This window comes from Plectropomus leopardus, chromosome 13 (assembly GCF_026936395.1).
Source record: "Plectropomus leopardus strain MGB_pleo_1.0 chromosome 13, ASM2693639v1, whole genome shotgun sequence".
NCBI classification, from domain to species: domain Eukaryota; kingdom Metazoa; phylum Chordata; class Actinopteri; order Perciformes; family Serranidae; genus Plectropomus; species Plectropomus leopardus.
This window is the reverse complement of record NC_142188.1, coordinates 3,479,598-3,502,034: the sequence shown is the minus strand read 5'-3', so window position 1 is coordinate 3,502,034 and position 22,437 is coordinate 3,479,598.

Here is a 22,437-nt window from a genome sequence, read left to right as displayed (position 1 = left end):
TTTTATCAACATATTATGCTATTGCGCGTCTCTCACGGGCTATAATAAGGTGTTTTCGGCCATTTTTGGAACATGTCAAAATTTGACATTTTGCCATACTATACTATGCGGTTTTTTTTTTTGGCCATTTTTCGACGTCTTAGTTTATCAGGTTTTTGGACTTTTGGACCTTTTATCAACATATTATGCTATTGCGCGTCTCTCACGGGCTATAATAAGGTGTTTTCGGCCATTTTGGAACATTTGAAAATTTGACATTTTTGCCATACTATACTATGCGTTTTTTTTTTTTGGCCATTTTTTCGACGTCTTAGTTTATCAGGTTTTTGGACTTTTTGGACCTTTTTATCAACATATTATGCTATTCTTGGCGTCTCTACGGGCTATAATAAGGTGTTTTCGGCCATTTTTGGAACATGTCAAAATTTGACATTTTTGCCATACTATACTATGCGTTTTTTTTTTTGGCCATTTTTTCGACGTCTTAGTTTATCAGGTTTTTGGACTTTTGGACCTTTTATCAACATATTATGCTATTGCTTGGCGTCTCACGGGCTATAATAAGGTGTTTTCGGCCATTTTGGAACATGTCAAAATTTGACATTTTTGCCATACTATACTATGCGTTTTTTTTTGGCCATTTTTCGACGTCTTAGTTTATCAGGTTTTTGGACTTTTTGGACCTTTTATCAACATATTATGCTATTGCGGCGTCTCTACGGGCTATAATAAGGTGTTTTCGGCCATTTTGGAATATGTGAAAATTTGACATTTTTGCCATACTATACTATGCGTTTTTTTTTTGGCCATTTTTTCGACGTCTTAGTTTATCAGGTTTTTGGAATTTTGGACCTTTTATCAACATATTATGCTATTCTTGGCGTCTCTACGGGCTATAATAAGGTGTTTTCGGCCATTTTTGGAACATGTCAAAATTTGACATTTTTGCCATACTATACTATGCGTTTTTTTTTTTTGGCCATTTTTTCGACGTCTTAGTTTATCAGGTTTTTGGACTTTTTGGACCTTTTTATCAACATATTATGCTATTGCGCGTCTCTACGGGCTATAATAAGGTGTTTTCAGCCATTTTTGGAACATGTCAAAATTTGACATTTTTGCCATACTATACTATGCGGTTTTTTTTTTTTGCCATTTTTTCGACGTCTTTGTTTATCAGGTTTTGGACTTTTTGGACCTTTTATCAACATATTATGCTATTGGCGCGTCTCTACAGGCTATAATAAGGTGTTTTCGGCCATTTTGGAACATGTCAAAATTTGACATTTTTGCCATACTATACTATGCGGTTTTTTTTGGCCATTTTTCGACGTCTTAGTTTATCAGGTTTTTGGACTTTTGGACCTTTTATCAACATATTATGCTATTGGCGTCTCTCACGGGCTATAATAAGGTGTTTTCGGCCATTTTGGAATATGTGAAAATTTGACATTTTGCCATACTATACTATGCGGTTTTTTTTTTGGCCATTTTTTCGACGCCTTAGTTTATCAGGTTTTTGGACTTTTTGGACCTTTTTATCAACATATTATGCTATTGCGCGTCTCTACGGGCTATAATAAGGTGTTTTCGGCCATTTTTGGAACATGTCAAAATTTGACATTTTTGCCATACTATACTATGCGTTTTTTTTTTTGGCCATTTTTTCGACGTCTTAGTTTATCAGGTTTTTGGACTTTTTGGACCTTTTTATCAACATATTATGCTATTGCGCGTCTCTACGGGCTATAATAAGGTGTTTTCGGCCATTTTTGGAACATGTCAAAATTTGACATTTTGCCATACTATACTATGCGGTTTTTTTTGGCCATTTTTTCGACGTCTTAGTTTATCAGGTTTTTGGACTTTTGGACCTTTTTATCAACATATTATGCTATTGCGTCTCTCACGGGCTATAATAAGGTGTTTTCGGCCATTTTGGAACATGTCAAAATTTGACATTTTTGCCATACTATACTATGCGTTTTTTTTTTTGGCCATTTTTTCAACATCATTGTTTTTTTGGTTTTTGGACTTTTGGACCTTTTATCGACATCCTATGATATGGCGCCTCTCTACGGGCTATAATAAGGTGTTTTCGGCCATTTTTGGAACATGTCAAAATTTGAAATTTTTGCCATACTATACTATGCGGTTTTTTTTTTTGGCCATTTTTTCGACGTCTTAGTTTATCAGGTTTTTGGACTTTTTGGACCTTTTTATCAACATATTATGCTATTGCGCGTCTCTACGGGCTATAATAAGCGGTTTTCGGCCATTTTTGGAACATGTCAAAATTTGACATTTTTGCCATACTATACTATGCGTTTTATTTTGGGCCATTTTTTCGACGTCTTAGTTTATCAGGTTTTGGACTTTTTGGACCTTTTATCAACATATTATGCTATTGCGGCGTCTCTACGGGCTATAATAAGGTGTTTTCGGCCATTTTGGAACGTGTCAAAATTTGACATTTTGCCATACTATACTATGCGGTTTTTTTTTGGCCATTTTTGACGTTTTAGTTTATCAGGTTTTTGGACTTTTTGGACCTTTTTATCAACATATTATGCTATTGCGCGTCTCTACGGGCTATAATAAGGTGTTTTCGGCCATTTTTGGAACATGTCAAAATTTGACATTTTGCCATACTATACTATGCGTTTTTTTTTTTGGCCATTTTTTCGACGTCTTAGTTTATCAGGTTTTTGGACTTTTTGGACCTTTTTATCAACATATTATGCTATTGCGCGTCTCTACGGGCTATAATAAGGTGTTTTCGGCCATTTTTGGAATATGTGAAAATTTGACATTTTTGCCATACTATACTATGCGTTTTTTTTTTGGGCCATTTTTTCGACGTCTTAGTTTATCAGGTTTTTGGACTTTTTGGACCTTTTTATCAACATATTATGCTATTGCGCGTGTCTACGGGCTATAATAAGGTGTTTTCGGCCATTTTTGGAACATGTCAAAATTTGACAATTTTGCCATACTATACTATGGGTTTTTTTTTTGGCCATTTTTCGACGTCTTAGTTTATCAGGTTTTGGACTTTTTGGACCTTTTTAGCAACATATTATGCTATTGCGCGTCTCTCGGCTATAATAAGGTGTTTTCAGCCATTTTTGGAACATGTCAAAATTTGACATTTTTGCCATACTATACTATGCGTTTTTTTTTGGCCATTTTTTCGACGTCTTAGTTTATCAGGTTTTTGGACTTTTTGGACCTTTTTATCAACATATTATGCTATTGCGCGTCTCTACGGGCTATAATAAGGTGTTTTCGGCCATTTTTGGAACATGTCAAAATTTGACATTTTTGCCATACTATACTATGCGTTTTTTTTTTTTTGGCCATTTTTTCGACGTCTTTGTTTTTCAGGTTTTTGGACTTTTTGGACCTTTTTTTTAAAATATTTTGCTATTCTTGGCGTGTTCACGGGCTATAATAAGGTGTTTTCGGCCATTTTGGAACGATGTCAAAATTTGACATTTTTGCCATACTTTACTATGCTTTTTTTTTTTTTGGCCATTTTTTCGACGTCTTAGTTTATCAGGTTTTTGGACTTTTGGACCTTTTTATCAACATATTATGCTATTGCGCGTGGTTCACGGGCTATAATAAGGTGTTTTCGGCCATTTTGGAACATGTCAAAATTTGACTTTTTTGTCATTCTTTTCTATGGGGTTTTTTTTTTTTGCCATTTTTTCAACATCATAGTTTATTAGGTTTTTGGACTTTTTGGACCTTTTTATCGACATATTATGCTATTGCGCGTCTCTACGGGCTATAATAAGGTGTTTTCGGCCATTTTTGGAACATGTCAAAATTTGACATTTTTGCCATACTATACTATGCGGTTTTTTTTTTTGGCCATTTTTTCGACGTCTTAGTTTATCAGGTTTTTGGACTTTTTGGACCTTTTTATCAACATATTATGCTATTGCGCGTCTCTACGGGCTATAATAAGGTGTTTTCGGCCATTTTTGGAACATGTCAAAATTTGACATTTTTGCCATACTATACTATGCGGTTTTTTTTTGGCCATTTTTTGACATCTTAGTTTATCAGGTTTTGGACTTTTTGGACCTTTTATCAACATATTATGCTATTGCGCGTCTCTCACGGGCTATAATAAGGTGTTTTCGGCCATTTTTGGAACATGTCAAAATTTGACATTTTTGCCATACTATACTATGCGTTTTTTTTTTTTTGGCCATTTTTTCGACGTCTTAGTTTATCAGGTTTTTGGACTTTTTGGACCTTTTTTTCAACATATTTTGCTATTCTTGGCGTCTCTACGGGTTATAATAAGGTTTTTTCGGCCATTTTTGGAACATGTCAAAATTTGACATTTTTGCCATACTATACTATGCGTTTTTTTTTTTTGGCCATTTTTTCGACATCTTAGTTTATTAGGTTTTTGGACTTTTTGGACCTTTTTATCGACATGCTATGATATGGCTCCTCTCTATGGGCTATAATAAGGTGTTTTCGGCCATTTTTGGAACATGTCAAAATTTGACATTTTTGCCATACTATACTATGCGTTTTTTTTTTTTTTTGGCCATTTTTTCAACATCATGGTTTATTAGGTTTTTGGACTTTTTGGACCTTTTTATCGACATGCTATGATATGGCTCCTCTCTATGGGCTATAATAAGGTGTTTTCGGCCATTTTTGGAACATGTCAAAATTTGACATTTTTGCCATACTATACTATGCGTTTTTTTTTTTTTTTTGCCATTTTTTCAACATCATGGTTTATTAGGTTTTTGGACTTTTTGGACCTTTTTTTCAACATGCTATACTATGGCGCCTCTCTATGGGCTATAATAAGGTGTTTTTGGCCATTTTTGGAACATGTCAAAATTTGACATTTTTGCCATACTATACTATGCGGTTTTTTGGCCATTTTTTCAACATTTTAGTTTATCAGGTTTTTAGACTTTTTGGACCTTTTTTCAACATGCTATGCTATGGTGCCTCTCTACGGGTTTCGTGGACTAGAAACTCATCCTACTCTCAATTTTTTTTATGTGTGAGTGTTGTCCTGTGTGTTCTTAAATGAAGCAATAGGAGAAGATATCCGGTGTCAGTATTTTATTAAACATTGAAGATATAAAATAACAGAGCTCTGGATCAAATCTTCCTTTCCCTTACAAGCAACAAAATCTCTGACTAACTGTCTTTCCCTGACCCAGTATCTTTAAGCGTTACATGAGTCATTGTGCACGCAGGGCGCTGTCCTTCCTCATTGGTTGTCTCACTTTTCGTCTTCTCCACTCTCGCATCTGCCTCGTGCTTATCCGGCTCCACACCGAATTCCTGATAAGACTGCAAAACATTTCACATTGCAATTATGCACAACATGTAGTCTTCTTTTTACCATATATGACTGCAAATCATTTCACACTTCAACTGTTTATGTCTAATAGTTCTGCTGCATAACTTCACATCTGAACTCCTCTTTCCTCTGTTCTTTCTCACTTCTGCAAAGTAAACACATTGCTTGTTATACAATTGCAACACCATAGTTCTTTTAAAGCAAAGCCACAACTTCACATCTTCTTTCAGGTTAAATGAGAATTATAAGAGATTAATGACTTAAGCATACCTGCACCCCAACACGGGCTATAATAAGCGGTTTTTGGCCATTTTTGGAACATGTCAAAATTTGACATTTTTGCCATACTATACTATGCGGTTTTTTTTTTTGGCCATTTTTTCAACATCATAGTTTATTAGGTTTTTGGACTTTTTGGACCTTTTTATCGACATGCTATGCTATGACACCTCTCTACGGGCTATAATAAGCGGTTTTCGGCCATTTTTGGAACATGTCAAAATTTGACATTTTTGCCATACTATACTATGCGGTTTTTTTTTTTTTGCCATTTTTTCAACATCATAGTTTATTAGGTTTTTGGACTTTTTGGACCTTTTTATCGACATCCTATGATATGGCGCCTCTCTAAGGGCTATAATAAGGTGTTTTCGGCCATTTTTGGAACATGTCAAAATTTGACATTTTTGCCATACTATACTATGCGTTTTTTTTTTTTTGGCCATTTTTTCAACATCATAGTTTATTAGGTTTTTGGACTTTTTGGACCTTTTTATCGACATCCTATCATATGGCGCCTCTCTACGGGCAAAATAAGGTGTTTTCGGCCATTTTTGGAACATGTCAAAATTTGACATTTTTGCCATACTATACTATGCGTTTTTTTTTTTTTTTGGCCATTTTTTCAACATCATAGTTTATTAGGTTTCTGGACTTTTTGGACCTTTTTATCGACATGCTATGCTATGAAACCTCTCTATGGGCTATAATAAGCGGTTTTCGGCGATTTTTGGAACATGTCAAAATTTGACATTTTTGTCATACTATACTATGCGTTTTTTTTTTTTGGCCATTTTTTCAACGTCATAGTTTATTAGGTTTTTGGACTTTTTGGACCTTTTTATCAACATATTATGCTATTGCGCGTCTCTACGGGCTATAATAAGTTTTTTTCGGCCATTTTTGGAACATGTCAAAATTTGACATTTTTGCCATACTATACTATGCGGTTTTTTTTTTTGGCCATTTTTTCAACATCATAGTTTATTTGGTTTTTGGACTTTTTGGACCTTTTTATCGACATGCTATGCTATGACACCTCTCTACGGGCTATAATAAGCGATTTTCGGCCATTTTTGGAACATGTCAAAATTTGACATTTTTTTTGGCCATTTTTTCAACATCATAGTTTATTAGGTTTTTGGACTTTTTGGACCTTTTTATCGACATGCTATGCTATGACACCTCTCTACGGGTTATATTGAGGTGTTTTCGGCCATTTTTAGAACATGTCAAAATTTGACATTTTTGCCATACTATACTATGCGTTTTTTTTTTTTGGCCATTTTTTCAACATCATAGTTTATCAGGTTTTTGGACTTTTTGGACCTTTTTATCAACATATTATGCTATTGTGCGTCTCTACGGGCTATAATAAGGTGTTTTCGGCCATTTTTGGAACATGTCAAAATTTGACATTTTTGCCATACTATACTATGCGTTTTTTTTTTTTGACCATTTTTTCAACATCATAGTTTATTAGGTTTTTGGACTTTTTGGACCTTTTTATCAACATATTATGCTATTGCGCGTCTCTACGGGCTATAATAAGTTTTTTTCGGCCATTTTTGGAACATGTCAAAATTTGACATTTTTGCCATACTATACTTTGCGGTTTTTTTTTTTGGCCATTTTTTCAACATCATAGTTTATTTGGTTTTTGGACTTTTTGGACCTTTTTATCGACATGCTATGCTATGACACCTCTCTACGGGCTATAATAAGCGATTTTCGGCCATTTTTGGAACATGTCAAAATTTGACATTTTGCCATACTATACTATGCGTTTTTTTTTTTGGCCATTTTTTCAACATCATAGTTTATCAGGTTTTTGGACTTTTTGGACCTTTTTATCAACATATTATGCTATTGCGTGTCTCTACGGGCTATAATAAGGTGTTTTCGGCCATTTTTGGAACATGTCAAAATTTGACATTTTTGCCATACTATACTATGCGTTTTTTTTTTTGGCCATTTTTTCAACATCATAGTTTATCAGGTTTTTGGACTTTTTGGACCTTTTTATCAACATATTATGCTATTGCGTGTCTCTACGGGCTATAATAAGGTGTTTTCGGCCATTTTTGGAACATGTCAAAATTTGACATTTTTGCCATACTATACTATGCGTTTTTTTTGTTGGCCATTTTTCAACATCATAGTTTATTAGGTTTCTGGACTTTTGGACCTTTTATCGACATCCTATGATATGGCACCTCTCTACGGGTTATAATAAGGTGTTTTCAGCCATTTTGGAACATGTCAAAATTTGACATTTTGCCATACTATACTATGCGGTTTTTTTTTTTGGCCATTTTTTCGACATCTTAGTTTATTAGGTTTCTGGACTTTTTGGACCTTTTTATCAACATATTATGCTATTGCGCGTCTCTACCGGCTATAATAAGGTGTTTTCGGCCATTTTTGGAACATGTCAAAATTTGACATTTTTGCCATACTATACTATGCGGTTTTTTTTTTGGGCCATTTTTCAACATCATAGTTTATCAGGTTTTGGACTTTTTGGACCTTTTTATCAACATATTATGCTATTGCTGGCGTCTCTCACGGGCTATAATAAGGTGTTTTCGGCCATTTTTGGAACATGTCAAAATTTGACATTTTTGCCATACTATACTATGCGTTTTTTTTTTTTGGCCATTTTTTCAACATCATAGTTTATTAGGTTTCTGGACTTTTTGGACCTTTTTATCAACATATTATGCTATTGCGCGTCTCTACCGGCTATAATAAGGTGTTTTCGGCCATTTTTGGAACATGTCAAAATTTGACATTTTTGCCATACTATACTATGCGTTTTTTTTTTTGGCCATTTTTTCAACATCATAGTTTATTAGGTTTTTGGACTTTTTGGACCTTTTTATCGACATCCTATGATATGGCGCCTCTCTACGGGTTATAATAAGGTGTTTTCAGCCATTTTTGGAACATGTCAAAATTTGACATTTTTGCCATACTATACTATGCGGGTTTTTTTTGTTCGCCATTTTTTCGACGTCTTAGTTTATCAGGTTTTTGGACTTTTTGGACCTTTTTATCAACATATTATGCTATTGCGCGTCTCTACGGGCTATAATAAGGTGTTTTCGGCCATTTTTGGAACATGTCAAAATTTGACATTTTTGCCATACTATACTATGCGTTTTTTTTTTTTTGGCCATTTTTTCAACATCATAGTTTATTAGGTTTATGGACTTTTTGGACCTTTTTATCGACATGCTATGCTATGACACCGCTCTATGGGCTATAATAAGCGGTTTTCGGCCATTTTTGGAACATGTCAAAATTTGACATTTTTGCCATACTATACTATGCGTTTTTTTTTTTTTGGCCATTTTTTCAACATCATAGTTTATTAGGTTTTTGGACTTTTTGGACCTTTTTATCGACATCCTATGATATGACGCCTCTCTACGGGCTATAATAAGGTGTTTTCGGCCATTTTTGGAACATGTCAAAATTTGACATTTTTGCCATACTATACTATGCGTTTTTTTTTTTTGGCCATTTTTTCAACATCATAGTTTATCAGGTTTTTGGACTTTTTGGACCTTTTTATCAACATATTATGCTATTGCGTGTCTCTACGGGCTATAATAAGGTGTTTTCGGCCATTTTTGGAACATGTCAAAATTTGACATTTTTGCCATACTATACTATGCGTTTTTTTTTGTTGGCCATTTTTTCAACATCATAGTTTATTAGGTTTCTGGACTTTTTGGACCTTTTTATCGACATCCTATGATATGGCACCTCTCTACGGGTTATAATAAGGTGTTTTCAGCCATTTTTGGAACATGTCAAAATTTGACATTTTTGCCATACTATACTATGCGGTTTTTTTTTTTGGCCATTTTTTCGACATCTTAGTTTATTAGGTTTCTGGACTTTTTGGACCTTTTTATCAACATATTATGCTATTGCGCGTCTCTACCGGCTATAATAAGGTGTTTTCGGCCATTTTTGGAACATGTCAAAATTTGACATTTTTGCCATACTATACTATGCGTTTTTTTTTTTTGGCCATTTTTTCAACATCATAGTTTATCAGGTTTTTGGACTTTTTGGACCTTTTTATCAACATATTATGCTATTGCGCGTCTCTACGGGCTATAATAAGGTGTTTTCGGCCATTTTTGGAACATGTCAAAATTTGACATTTTTGCCATACTATACTATGCGTTTTTTTTTTTGGCCATTTTTTCAACATCATAGTTTATTAGGTTTCTGGACTTTTTGGACCTTTTTATCAACATATTATGCTATTGCGCGTCTCTACCGGCTATAATAAGGTGTTTTCGGCCATTTTTGGAACATGTCAAAATTTGACATTTTTGCCATACTATACTATGCGTTTTTTTTTTTTGGCCATTTTTTCAACATCATAGTTTATTAGGTTTCTGGACTTTTTGGACCTTTTTATCGACATCCTATGATATGGCGCCTCTCTACGGGTTATAATAAGGTGTTTTCAGCCATTTTTGGAACATGTCAAAATTTGACATTTTTGCCATACTATACTATGCGGGTTTTTTTTGTTCGCCATTTTTTCGACGTCTTAGTTTATCAGGTTTTGGACTTTTGGACCTTTTATCAACATATTATGCTTTTGCGCGTTTCTACGGGTTATAATAATGTGTTTTTGGCCATTTTTGGAACATGTCAAAATTTGACATTTTTGCCATACTATACTATGCGTTTTTTTTTTTTGGCCATTTTTTCAACATCATAGTTTATTAGGTTTATGGACTTTTTGGACCTTTTTATCGACATCCTATGATATGACGCCTCTCTACGGGCTATAATAAGGTGTTTTCGGCCATTTTTGGAACATGTCAAAATTTGACATTTTTGCCATACTATACTATGTGTTTTTTTTTTTTGGCCATTTTTTCGACATCTTAGTTTATCAGGTTTTTGGACTTTTTGGACCTTTTTATCAACATATTATGCTATTGCGCGTCTCTACAGGCTATAATAAGGTGTTTTCAGCCATTTTTGGAACATGTCAAAATTTGACATTTTTGCCATACTATACTATGCGTTTTTTTTTTGTTGGCCATTTTTTCGACATCTTAGTTTATCAGGTTTTTGGACTTTTTGGACCTTTTTATCAACATATTATGCTATTGCGCGTCTCTCACGGGCTATAATAAGGTGTTTTCGGCCATTTTGGAACATGTCAAAATTTGACATTTTTGCCATACTATACTATGCGTTTTTTTTTTTGCCCATTTTTTTAACATAATAGTTTTTAAGGTTTTTTGACTTTTTGGACCTTTTATCAACATATTATGCTATTGCGCGTCTCTACGGGCTATAATAAGGTGTTTTCGGCCATTTTTGGAACATGTCAAAATTTGACATTTTTGCCATACTATACTATGCGTTTTTTTTTTTTGGCCATTTTTTCAACATCATAGTTTATTAGGTTTTTGGACTTTTTGGACCTTTTTATCGACATCCTATGATATGACGCCTCTCTACGGGCTATAATAAGGTGTTTTCGGCCATTTTTGGAACATGTCAAAATTTGACATTTTTGCCATACTATACTATGCGTTTTTTTTTTTGGCCATTTTTTCAACATCATAGTTTATTAGGTTTTTGGACTTTTTGGACCTTTTTATCGACATCCTATGATATGGCGCCTCTCTAAGGGCTATAATAAGCGGTTTTCGGCCATTTTTGGAACATGTCAAAATTTGACATTTTTGCCATACTATACTATCGTTTTTTTTGGCCATTTTTTCAACATCATAGTTTTTTAGGTTTTTGGACTTTTTGGACCTTTTATCAACATATTATGCTATTGCTGGCGTCTCTATGGGCTATAATAAGGTGTTTTCGGCCATTTTGGAACATGTCAAAATTTGACATTGTTGCCATACTATACTATGCGGTTTTTTTTTGGCCATTTTTTGACATCTTAGTTTATCAGGTTTTTGGACTTTTTGGTCCTTTTTATCAACATATTATGCTATTGTGCGTCTCTATGGGCTATAATAAGGTGTTTTCGGACATTTTTGGAACATGTCAAAATTTGACATTGTTGCCATACTATACTATGCGTTTTTTTTTTTTTTTGGCCATTTTTTGACATCTTAGTTTATTAGGTTTTTGGACTTTTTGGACCTTTTTATCAACATATTATGCTATGGCGCCTCTCTACGGGTTATAATAAGGTGTTTTCGGCCATTTTTGGAACATGTCAAAATTTGACATTTTTGCCATACTATACTATGCGTTTTTTTTTGGCCATTTTTCAACATCATAGTTTATTAGGTTTCTGGACTTTTGGACCTTTTATCGACATCCTATGATATGGCGCCTCTCTACGTGTTATAATAAGGTGTTTTCAGCCATTTTGGAACATGTCAAAATTTGACATTTTTGCCATACTATACTATGCGTTTTTTTTTGGCCATTTTTTCAACATCATAGTTTATCAGGTTTTTGGACTTTTTGGACCTTTTTATCAACATATTATGCTATTCTTGGCGTCTCTACGGGCTATAATAAGGTGTTTTCGGCCATTTTGGAACATGTCAAAATTTGACATTTTGCCATACTATACTATGCGTTTTTTTTTTTTTGGCCATTTTTTCAACATCATAGTTTATTAGGTTTCTGGACTTTTTGGACCTTTTTATCGACATCCTATGATATGGCGCCTCTCTACGGGTTATAATAAGGTGTTTTCAGCCATTTTTGGAACATGTCAAAATTTGACATTTTTGCCATACTATACTATGCGTTTTTTTTTTTTTGGCCATTTTTTCGACATCTTAGTTTATCAGGTTTTTGGACTTTTTGGACCTTTTTATCAACATATTATGCTATTATTGGCGTCTCACGGGTTATAATAAGGTGTTTTCGGCCATTTTTGGAACATGTCAAAATTTGACATTTTTGCCATACTATACTATGCGTTTTTTTTTTTTTGCCATTTTTTCAACATCATAGTTTATTAGGTTTTTGGACTTTTTGGACCTTTTTATCGACATCCTATGATATGGCGCCTCTCTACGGGTTATAATAAGGTGTTTTCGGCCATTTTTGGAACATGTCAAAATTTGACATTTTTGCCATACTATACTATGCGTTTTTTTTTTTGCCATTTTTTCAACAACATAGTTTATTAGGTTTTTGGACTTTTTGGACCTTTTTATCGACATCCTATGATATGGCGCCTCTCTAAGGGCTATAATAAGCGGTTTTCGGCCATTTTTGGAACATGTCAAAATTTGACATTTTTGCCATACTATACTATGCGTTTTATTTTGGGCCATTTTTTCGACATCTTAGTTTATCAGGTTTTTGGACTTTTTGGACCTTTTTATCGACATATTATGCTATTGTGCGTCTCTATGGGCTATAATAAGGTGTTTTCGGCCATTTTTGGAACATGTCAAAATTTGACATTGTTGCCATACTATACTATGCGGTTTTTTTTTTTGGCCATTTTTTGACATCTTAGTTTATCAGGTTTTTGGACTTTTTGGACCTTTTTATCGACATGCTATGCTATGGCGCCTCTCTACGGGCTATAATAAGCGGTTTTCTGCCATTTTTGGAACATGTCAAAATTTGACATTTTTGCCATACTATACTATGCGTTTTTTTTTTGTTGGCCATTTTTTCGACATCTTAGTTTATCAGGTTTTTGGACTTTTTGGACCTTTTTATCAACATATTATGCTATTGCGCGTCTCTACGGGCTATAATAAGGTGTTTTCGGCCATTTTTGGAACATGTCAAAATTTGACATTTTTGCCATACTATACTATGCGTTTTTTTTTTTTGGCCATTTTTTCAACATCATAGTTTATTAGGTTTCTGGACTTTTTGGACCTTTTTATCGACATTCTATGCTATGACACCGCTCTATGGGCTATAATAAGCGGTTTTCAGCCATTTTTGGAACATGTCAAAATTTGACATTTTTGCCATACTATACTATGCGGTTTTTTTTTGGCCATTTTTTCAACATCATAGTTTATTAGGTTTCTGGACTTTTTGGACCTTTTTATCAACATATTATGCTATTGCGCCTCTCTACGGGTTATAATAAGGTGTTTTCAGCCATTTTTGGAACATGTCAAAATTTGACATTTTTGCCATACTATACTATGCGTTTTTTTTGGCCATTTTTTCAACATCATAGTTTATTAGGTTTTTGGACTTTTTGGACCTTTTTATCGACATCCTATGATATGGCGCCTCTCTAAGGGCTATAATAAGCGGTTTTCGGCCATTTTTGGAACATGTCAAAATTTGACATTTTTGCCATACTATACTATGCGTTTTATTTTGGGCCATTTTTTCGACGTCTTAGTTTATCAGGTTTTTGGACTTTTTGGACCTTTTTATCAACATATTATGCTATTGTGCGTCTCTATGGGCTATAATAAGGTGTTTTCGGCCATTTTTGGAACATGTCAAAATTTGACATTGTTGCCATACTATACTATGCGTTTTTTTTTTTTTTTGGCCATTTTTTGACATCTTAGTTTATCAGGTTTTTGGACTTTTTGGACCTTTTTATAGACATGCTATGCTATGGCGCCTCTCTACGGGCTATAATAAGCGGTTTTCGGCCATTTTTGGAACATGTCAAAATTTGACATTTTTGCCATACTATACTATGCGTTTTTTTTTTTTTGGCCATTATTTCAACATCATAGTTTATTAGGTTTTTGGACTTTTTGGACCTTTTTATCGACATGCTATGCTATGACACCTCTCTATGGGCTATAATAAGCGGTTTTCGGCCATTTTTGGAACATGTCAAAATTTGACATTTTTGCCATACTATACTATGCTTTTTTTTTTTTTTGGCCATTTTTTCGACATCTTAGTTTATCAGGTTTTTCGACTTTTTGGACCTTTTTTTTTCGACATGCTATGCTATGGCGCGTCTCTATGGGCTATATTAAGCGGTTTTCAGCCATTTTTGGAACATGTCAAAATTTGACATTTTTGCCATACTATACTATGCGTTTTTTTTTTTTGGCCATTTTTTCAACATCATAGTTTATTAGGTTTTTGGACTTTTTGGACCTTTTTATCGACATGCTATGCTATGACACCTCTCTACGGGCTATAATAAGCGGTTTTCGGCCATTTTTGGAACATGTCAAAATTTGACATTTTTGCCATACTATACTATGCGTTTTTTTTTGGCCATTTTTCAACATCATAGTTTATCAGGTTTTTGGACTTTTGGACCTTTTATCAACATATTATGCTATTGCGCGTCTCTACGGGCTATAATAAGGTGTTTTCGGCCATTTTTGGAACATGTCAAAATTTGACATTTTTGCCATACTATACTATGCGTTTTATTTTGGGCCATTTTTTTGACATCTTAGTTTATCAGGTTTTTGGACTTTTTGGACCTTTTTATCAACATATTATGCTATTGTGCGTCTCTATGGGCTATAATAAGGTGTTTTCGGCCATTTTTGGAACATGTCAAAATTTGACATTGTTGCCATACTATACTATGCGGTTTTTTTTTTTGGCCATTTTTTGACATCTTAGTTTATCAGGTTTTTGGACTTTTTGGACCTTTTTATCAACATATTATGCTATGGCGCCTCTCTACGGGTTATAATAAGGTGTTTTCGGCCATTTTTGGAACATGTCAAAATTTGACATTTTTGCCATACTATACTATGCGTTTTTTTTTTTGGCCATTTTTTCAACATCATAGTTTATTAGGTTTCTGGACTTTTTGGACCTTTTTATCGACATCCTATGATATGGCGCCTCTCTACGGGTTATAATAAGGTGTTTTCAGCCATTTTTGGAACATGTCAAAATTTGACATTTTTGCCATACTATACTATGCGTTTTTTTTTTTTGGCCATTTTTTCAACATCATAGTTTATCAGGTTTTTGGACTTTTTGGACCTTTTTATCAACATATTATGCTATTGCGCGTCTCTACGGGCTATAATAAGGTGTTTTCGGCCATTTTTGGAACATGTCAAAATTTGACATTTTTGCCATATTATACTATGCGTTTTTTTTTTTTTGGCCATTTTTTCAACATCATAGTTTATTAGGTTTCTGGACTTTTTGGACCTTTTTATCGACATCCTATGATATGGCGCCTCTCTACGGGTTATAATAAGGTGTTTTCAGCCATTTTTGGAACATGTCAAAATTTGACATTTTTGCCATACTATACTATGCGTTTTTTTTTTGTTGGCCATTTTTTCGACATCTTAGTTTTTCAGGTTTTTGGATTTTTGGAACTTTTATCAACATATTATGCTATTGCGCGTCTCTACGGGCTATAATAAGGTGTTTTCGGCCATTTTTGGAACATGTCAAAATTTGACATTTTTGCCATACTATACTATGCGTTTTTTTTTTTGGCCATTTTTTCAACATCATAGTTTATTAGGTTTCTGGACTTTTTGGACCTTTTTATCGACATCCTATGATATGGCGCCTCTCTACGGGTTATAATAAGGTGTTTTCGGCCATTTTTGGAACATGTCAAAATTTGACATTTTTGCCATACTATACTATGCGGTTTTTTTTTTTGGCCATTTTTTCAACATCATAGTTTATTAGGTTTTGGACTTTTGGACCTTTTATCGACATCCTATGATATGGCACCTCTCTACGGGTTATAATAAGGTGTTTTCGGCCATTTTAGAACATGTCAAAATTTGACATTTTTGCCATACTATACTATCGTTTTTTTTTTGGCCATTTTTTCAACAACATAGTTTATTAGGTTTTTGGACTTTTTGGACCTTTTTATCGACATCCTATGATATGGCGCCTCTCTAAGGGCTATAATAAGCGGTTTTCGGCCATTTTTGGAACATGTCAAAATTTGACATTTTTGCCATACTATACAATGCGTTTTATTTTGGGCCATTTTTTCGACATCTTAGTTTATCAGGTTTTTGGACTTTTTGGACCTTTTTATCGACATATTATGCTATTGTGCGTCTCTATGGGCTATAATAAGGTGTTTTCGGCCATTTTTGGAACATGTCAAAATTTGACATTGTTGCCATAATATACTATGCATTTTTTTTTTTTTTTTGGCCATTTTTTGACATCTTAGTTTATCAGGTTTTTGGACTTTTTGGACCTTTTTATCGACATGCTATGCTATGGCGCCTCTCTACGGGCTATAATAAGCGGTTTTCTGCCATTTTTGGAACATGTCAAAATTTGACATTTTTGCCATACTATACTATGCGTTTTTTTTTTTTTGGCCATTTTTTCGACATCTTAGTTTATCTGGTTTTTGGTCTTTTGGACCTTTTATCAACATATTATGCTATTGCGGCGTCTCTACGGGCTATAATAAGGTGTTTTCGGCCATTTTGGAACATGTCAAAATTTGACATTTTGCCATACTATACTATGCGTTTTTTTTTTTTGGCCATTTTTCAACATCATAGTTTATTAGGTTTCTGGACTTTTTGGACCTTTTTATCGACATTCTATGCTATGACACCGCTCTATGGGCTATAATAAGCGGTTTTCAGCCATTTTTGGAACATGTCAAAATTTGACATTTTTGCCATACTATACTATGCGGTTTTTTTTTTGGCCATTTTTTCAACATCATAGTTTATTAGGTTTCTGGACTTTTTGGACCTTTTTATCAACATATTATGCTATTGCGCCTCTCTACGGGTTATAATAAGGTGTTTTCAGCCATTTTTGGAACATGTCAAAATTTGACATTTTTGCCATACTATACTATGCGTTTTTTTTTTGTTGGCCATTTTTTCGACATCTTAGTTTATTAGGTTTCTGGACTTTTTGGACCTTTTTATCGACATGCTATGCTATGACACCGCTCTATGGGCTATAATAAGCGGTTTTCGGCCATTTTTGGAACATGTCAAAATTTGACATTTTTGCCATACTATACTATGCGTTTTTTTTTTTGGCCATTTTTTCAACATCATAGTTTATTAGGTTTTGGACTTTTGGACCTTTTTATCGACATCCTATGATATGGCGCCTCTCTACGGGTTATAATAAGGTGTTTTCGGCCATTTTTGGAACATGTCAAAATTTGACATTTTTGCCATACTATACTATGCGTTTTTTTTTTTTGGCCATTTTTTCAACATCATAGTTTATTAGGTTTTTGGACTTTTTGGACCTTTTTATCGACATCCTATGATATGGCGCCTCTCTAAGGGTTATAATAAGCGGTTTTCGGCCATTTTTGGAACATGTCAAAATTTGACATTTTTGCCATACTATACTATGCGTTTTATTTTGGGCCATTTTTTCGACGTCTTAGTTTATCAGGTTTTTGGACTTTTTGGACCTTTTTATCAACATATTATGCTATTGTGCGTCTCTATGGGCTATAATAAGGTGTTTTCGGCCATTTTTGGAACATGTCAAAATTTGACATTGTTGCCATACTATACTATGCGTTTTTTTTTTTTTTTGGCCATTTTTTGACATCTTAGTTTATCAGGTTTTTGGACTTTTTGGACCTTTTTATCGACATGCTATGCTATGACACCTCTCTATGGGCTATAATAAGCGGTTTTCGGCCATTTTTGGAACATGTCAAAATTTGACATTTTTGCCATACTATACTATGCTTTTTTTTTTTTTTGGCCATTTTTTCGACATCTTAGTTTATCAGGTTTTTCGACTTTTTGGACCTTTTTTTTTCGACATGCTATGCTATGGCGCGTCTCTATGGGCTATATTAAGCGGTTTTCAGCCATTTTTGGAACATGTCAAAATTTGACATTTTTGCCATACTATACTATGCGTTTTTTTTTTTTGGCCATTTTTTCAACATCATAGTTTATTAGGTTTTTGGACTTTTTGGACCTTTTTATCGACATGCTATGCTATGACACCTCTCTACGGGCTATAATAAGCGGTTTTCGGCCATTTTTGGAACATGTCAAAATTTGACATTTTTGCCATACTACACTATGCGTTTTTTTTTTTTTTGCCATTTTTTCGACATCTTAGTTTATCAGGTTTTTGGACTTTTTGGACCTTTTTATCGACATCCTATGATATGGCGCCTCTCTACGGGCTATAATAAGCGGTTTTCGGCCATTTTTGGAACATGTCAAAATTTGACATTTTTGCCATACTATACTATGCGTTTTTTTTTTTTGGCCATTTTTTCAACATCATAGTTTATTAGGTTTTTGGACTTTTTGGACCTTTTTATCGACATATTATGCTATTGCGCGTCTCTACGGGCTATAATAAGGTGTTTTCGGCCATTTTTGGAACATGTCAAAATTTGACATTTTTGCCATACTATACTATGCGTTTTTTTCTTTTTGGCCATTTTTTCAATATCATAGTTTATTAGGTTTTTGGAGTTTTTGGACCTTTTTATCGACATCCTATGATATGGCGCCTCTCTACGGGCTATAATAAGCGGTTTTCGGCCATTTTTGGAACATGTCAAAATTTGACATTTTTGCCATACTATACTATGCGTTTTATTTTGGGCCATTTTTTCGACATCTTAGTTTATCAGGTTTTTGGACTTTTTGGACCTTTTTATCAACATATTATGCTATTGCGCGTCTCTACGGGCTATAATAAGGTGTTTTCGGCCATTTTTGGAACATGTCAAAATTTGACATTTTTGCCATACTATACTATGCCTTTTTTTTTTGCAATTTTTTCAATATCTTAGTTTATCAGGTTTTTGGACTTTTTGGACCTCTTTTTTTGGCATGCTATGATATGGCGCGTCTCTACGGGCTATAACAAGCAGTTTTCAGCCATTTTTAAAACATGTCAAAATTTGACATTTTTGCCATACTATACTATGCGTATTTTGGCCATTTTTTCAACATCTTAGTTTATCAGGTTTTTGGACTTTCTGGACCTTTTTATCGGCATGCTATGCTATGGCGAGTCTCTACACGCTATAATAAGCGGTTATCGGCCATTTTTGGAACATGACAAAATTTGACATTTTTGCCATACTATACTATGCTTTTTTTTTTGGCCATTTTTTCGACATCTTAGTTCATCAGGTTTTTGGACTTTTTGGACCTTTTTTTCGACATGCTATGCTATGGCGCCTCTCTACGGGCTATGATAAGCAGTTTTCGGCCATTTTTGGAACATGTCAAAATTTGGCATTTTTGCCATACTATACTATGCGTTTTTTTTGCTTTTTTCGACATCTTAGTTCATCAGGTTTTTTAACCTTTTTGACATTTTTTTTGACATACTATGCTATAGCGCGTCTCTATACGCCATAGCATACTATACTATGCGGTCAAACGGCAGCACTCTGGCTCATGAGCATGCTTAACATGTTTATGAATCAGCAGTAGCAGTTTAAGCAACCACTAAAATTAAATCATATGCAATAGGATGGAAACTTCCCAGTAGGTTGAGGAGGAAGCTTCTACCCAAACATGATACCCCAAGGGAAGCCAATCAGGAGAGATGGAGAGTGGGATAGTGATGACTTGATGGACCTGCAGATAGAAGAAAGAGAAGAGATCACTCTATGCTTTTGCGCCTCTTGTGCTTTTGCCTTATCTTGCTTAGATTCTGTGTTAGATAGTATATGTAACTCTGTTAAAGTTAGTGACGTAACTGTTGCCTTTTAAATTTTTATCTTTGAATAAAGCCTGCTTCAAGCAGTTTTAACCTTTTTATACCATCTCTGGGTGTTTGCCTTTTCATTCTTCTGAGAATCTGGTGAATGGCTAAAAGATAAAAACAAGACAAAAAAGAAACAGGTTGCTGGACAAAAGTGAACTTTCAGTTTGCTGCTTGGATTTGGCTAAACAAGAATGAATAAAAACTAATAAAAAACCAACAGAGCGTAGTATCAGAGATACTCCCAGAGCCCCCCTGGATCCCCCAAGAGGGGACATACCGGAGACACTCCCTTGGCCTCAGTGGTAGGGTGTTATCTCCTGGTCTGGTCAATGGTGAAAGTAAACACTGTTAGGTATCCATCACTATCCATCAAGGAGAAAAAGACACCTTACCTCTCTAATAAGGGACTCCAAAGAACAGCTGAAAACCACTTAAAATTGCATGCCGAGACATGTAGTAGTATAGAATGTTGCAAAAAGGGCTGGAAAACCACCATAATATAGTATGTCGAGAAAAAAAAAAAGACCGAAAATGCCATATTATAGTATGCCGAAAAATGTCAAAATATGACACGTCCAAAAACAGCTGAAAACCACATAAAACAGTGTGCTGAGACACGTCATAGCATAGAATGTTGTGAAAATCGCTGAAAAACACCATAACACAGCATGTTTTAAAAATTACAAAAAATGCCATATTATTTCAAAAACTTTGACTTTTTCTGACATACTATTCTATGCTGTGTTCAGCAGTTTTTCAGCATGCTATACTATGGCATTTTTGGCCTTTTTTTCGACATGCTACACTATGACTTTCACTCTGCAAGCTATAATATGTAGTTTTCACCCATTTTGCTGGCATGTCAATGCCAAAAACATCATAAAATAGCATGTTGAAAAAGACAGCTGAAAAGGACATTGTATAGTTTGTCGAAAAAAGTCGAATTTTGACCAAAAAATGGCTGGAAACAAGATATTATGGCTTTTAGAGACATGTCATAGTATAGCATGTTGAAAAAAAGGGCTGAAAATGACAGTATAGTATAAAGAGAAAGGTCAAATTTTGATGTGTGGAAACAGCTGAAAACAACATATTATAGCTTTTAGGGACACATCATAGTATACAAAATTGGAAATAATGACAAAAACATCATAATATAGCATTTTGAAATAAAACATCTGAAAACGCCTTAGTATAGTATAGTTGAAAAATGTCAAATTTTGACAAGTTAAAAAAAAAAGGCTGAAAAAATATATAACAGCTTGTAGACACGTCATAGTACAGTATGTCCAAAAAAGTCAAACTTTAACATGTTGAAAAAATGGTTGAAAATGACACTTTATAGCTTGTAGAGACGTGTCATTGTATAGTATGTCAAAAAAATACTATACTATGTCATTTTCAGCCTTTTTTCGACATGTTTATATTTATTTGACACTATGATACTATACTACTAACTACTATGATACTTTCTTTGATACTATGACATTTTTGTGGCATTTTTGGGTCATTTTTGATGACCTACTATACTAAGACATTTTTGGGTCATACCATACTGTGATGTTTTTGGGTCATTTTTGAGATGTTTTTTCACGACTGATTTTCACGACATAATATACTATAATGTTGTTCAATGCTTTTTGACAAAAAATTAGTTTTGTTTTTTAGATTTTTCATGAAAAATTATAGAATGACTTGTTTGAATCATTTTTGAAGCCATGCTATAATATTACTTTTCCCTATGATTTTTATCCATTTACCACTCTGTTACTTTTTTCATGATATTTAATGACATTCTATACTATAAATTTTTCTGCATGATTTCTGACATCCAATGCTTTGTCATTTTCAATTATTTTCAATTACATACTATATTCTAGAACTTTTTTTTCAGGATTAATAATGATACAAGTCACTTTTTTTCATCGTTTTTGATATAATGCAAACTATTTTGGATGGCATACTATAACTTTTTTGATTGTTTTTTGCTGACATACCTAATTTTTCTTTTTTCATTATTTGATGACATAATATATAATATACTATTACATTCTTTAAATACTTTTGAGGACACAGTATACTATGACACTTAGTCATGGTTTTTAATGACATACAATACTATGGTGGGATAACATATAGTGATATTAGTAGCAGAGAGTCAGAATTTCGTT